This window comes from Apis dorsata, unplaced genomic scaffold, assembly GCF_000469605.1.
Source record: "Apis dorsata unplaced genomic scaffold, Apis dorsata 1.3 scaffold_227, whole genome shotgun sequence".
NCBI classification, from domain to species: Eukaryota; Metazoa; Arthropoda; class Insecta; order Hymenoptera; family Apidae; genus Apis; species Apis dorsata.
The window spans coordinates 603,743-607,027 of NW_006263509.1; the positions used below are offsets into that span (position 1 = coordinate 603,743).

Consider the following 3,285-nt stretch of genomic DNA (forward strand, 5'->3'; position numbering starts at 1 on the left):
CGAACAACGGTAACGTCTAAATTAAATTTACGAACGTGTAAATGATAAAAATAAAATTTCACACATATTTCTTTTTTCTTTACAAAATTAAATTCAAAACAATTTTGTTTTCCCACGAATAGATCGATAATCTTTTTTTTGCAAGAACCGGTCAATTGCACCATTATTTCCCGCCAAAAAACTTAGAAATAATTGCGTTTATCAATTAAAATGGATCACCCTATATACACGGATAAAAACTTGTTCAAGCCGTTCTACTTTATTGCTACAATGTACCTCAATGCCTAGTCAGTCTTGCAAAGTGAAATATATAAGGCGCAGAAATACTTCGAATTTAATGTTATTTAGAATCGTGCACAACACGTCGTATCTAAAAAATTACTTGAAAAATTATTCGTCGAATTCTTCGAACGATAAACAGGGATTAACAAAATTTGGAAAGAAGAGAGTTCATTTACTTTTCGATATATTCTCTCCGAACTCTATTCTCTCTATTCTCTTGCACACCAGAAAGGTCACGTGAAAGTCTTCCAACGAATTTCCTTATGTCCATATCGCTATAAATCACTTTCTTCCACATTCATTGCAAGAAATCGCGTTTGTCATCTTTCTTGGAAACAATTACAAACCGAACAATATATCGAATAGGAAACTTGTTCTAACCTCAAAGAAGAAAGTAATTTCGACATTGCGTAACACAAGAACGAGATGGAAAGTATATAGGTTTTTCCTTTCTACCTTTTTTCATTAGTCGGTTTTACGATGTAGAAATATCGATGTTGTTGTTCGGTCATGATCGCGGCCACGCGGCCGTAAAAATTTCGTTTAACGGGCGAGATACGTTCTACAGATAACGAAAATCGTAACGTTGAAATTAAAAGTTCTGGCGGGCGAAAGAAACTCGGGTAGCGAATAATTGCTGTAACCACCCCTCTCCGGTGTAAGGTGAAAGCGAATACTGTAACACGCTTCGAGATCACGTGCGCTTATTCTAATCGTAGGGTAAAAATGGGTAAAAATCATATCTTGGACGGTATTATTTTTGCACAAGGAAAACGTAATAATTTCGAATATTTCAGAGAATGGAGAAAGTCGAATTTAGAAAATGAATAAATATATAATAATTGATAGTTGAGTCTAAGTGGCGCTAATGTCACCGGTAGTTGTAATATTAATTGGATCTTATGCAATGAGAAAATAACAGTTTTCCTTTAAAAATATTATTTGATTTGACGGAAAGTTAGATTTTTCAAAGGATAAAGGTAAAATCAATAAATTTTCTGGCTGATTACGCATCATCGCATTATCATCCCCAATTTAACGTCACTCGTGCATATCGCAGTATTTATCTTCGAAAAAAAAAGGGGTAATATTCGATTCAATTCACAAATCCGTTTCTATCTCCTGCACACACAATTGGTAAAAAGTTTTAGTAAATGGCTTAGATATTTTATTGAAAATTAAAGAAAAACATTTTAATTTTTTAACATTACTTAAAATTGCAAAAAATTTTTTTCTAATGAATCTGTTAGAATTAATTGAAATTCCATGTAATTGAGAATAGCTGCAAGTTTTCAACTCGTGTAATTATTTGCAATTATAACAAGTTTCTTATCAGAATTTTTCTTGTAATCGATAAGAATTAATTAAAAAAAGTAGTAAATGATTCTTGGTGAAATTGAACTCGCGTAAATAACGCGACAGCCAGTAATTCTAGGTATGCATTTCATCGATCTGGCTTTCTAACGTCCTGGAAACGAAACACCTTAGCGACAAGAGATCTTTGCTGCTGGATAGATTTCCGGAAGCACCGCTTTAAAAAAATTCTTTCAAATTTGTCCAGAAAATGGTAGCAAACATTTCATTCAAATATTTACACTTCCTTATCTTCTCATCGATCATTTGTCAAGCGATAAATATTATAAATAAATTTCTAATTTTTTTCTATAATGGCTAAAAAATTAATCCTCAATTTAATCATGATAGATATACAATCTGTTTGAAGATTGTGATCAGTGATATTATTGATGCTAATTAATTATTCAAAAAATTTGTAAATCGATATAAATCGAAATAAATTAGTAAAAAGTAGAAAGCCTGTCTCGTAGAAATGGCACTTACAGTAATCGAGGAAAACAAATAACACCAGCGAAAGCGAAATCGAAATCGAAATCGAAATCGAAATCGAAATCGAAATTGAAATCTCTTGGACCCGTTTGTAATCGACAGCTCGGTGAAAGAGAAAGAAATGGAGTTACGTGGAATGGGGGAGGGGGGAACAGAGAGAAATAGAGACACGGAGAAAAATATATGGATTCTTCATGTAAATTCAAGATCTTTAAAAAATTATAATCAACTTTAAAAATTCATACTCTCTCTCTCTCTCTCTCTCTCTCTAATTCCACAACAAATCAAACAACTGGAAAAAAACAGATATGAAGAATTATCCGAGATAATTATAACATATGCTAATAGATAAAAAAAAGAGTTAAGATCAACGAAATAACACAAGAAAAGAGAGTTATGTCAATAATTAAAAAGCTTAGATACGTTCGTAGTTCAAAATGTACGAACAAATAAAGCACAAATTGTACGAACGAGACGAAAGGAAAAACGTAAAAAGGATCAAGATAAAAAAAGAGAGAGAGAAAGAGAGAGAGAGACACGTAAAAAGAATGGCTTTTACGTACGAGAAGATAGATAATGGTAATTAGTAATGTATATGAGATAAACAGAAAAGAAGCGTGATACACGCATATGTATGAAGTAACCGTGCCCACCAGCTCCCTTCGAGCCAACTTTCACTCGCCATTTCGCCGTCTCTGACACATATTCGATATCCAGAGATGGTCGTGGTGAGAGACCATCGGAGCGAGAGAGGTGGGGAGGGGGAGGGCACGCGTGATTTTACCTCAACCGATATTGTCACCGGGATCGCGTGTTGAACGTCTGTCCATTGATGAATCTGGAGATTCGCTTTCGCAACTGGATAAAAAACACGATGGCACGCGAGATAGGAAAGGGAGGGAGGGAGGGTCAGATAGAGAGGGGAAAAAGGTTACCTCCAAGTTCTGGCAATGAAATTTCGGCCAAAACTATCGCTCGTCAGTCGTTTACGGATACCGCGACAGTAGTCTTGGCTCCCCAAGTGTTCTCGCTTCGATCGTGTCTAATTGGTACTTATATGCAGTGAAAAATCATCATTATTTTATTTGTCTTGTATCGTGGAAATATTTTTCTTTTTCTTTTTCTTTCTTTCTTTTTTTTTTTTTTTTTTTTTTTTTT

The 3,285-nt window shown here is 34.2% G+C and overlaps 2 protein-coding genes across 3 annotated transcripts in view; one reads left to right on the top strand and one right to left on the bottom strand.

Annotated features, from left to right (window-relative positions):
- Positions 1 to 3,285, bottom strand: part of LOC102675593 (pre-piRNA 3'-exonuclease trimmer-like) — an 89,242-nt gene that overhangs the window by 11,359 nt on the left and 74,598 nt on the right. The gene's annotated exons all lie outside the window — the stretch shown is intronic.
- The window catches only part of LOC102675455 (laccase-4-like), a 10,364-nt gene continuing 10,112 nt past the window's right edge, over positions 3,034 to 3,285 (top strand). Inside the window, 1 exon segment of the mRNA XM_006615627.2 lies at positions 3,034 to 3,176. The gene's annotated coding sequence lies outside the window, so the exon portion shown is untranslated.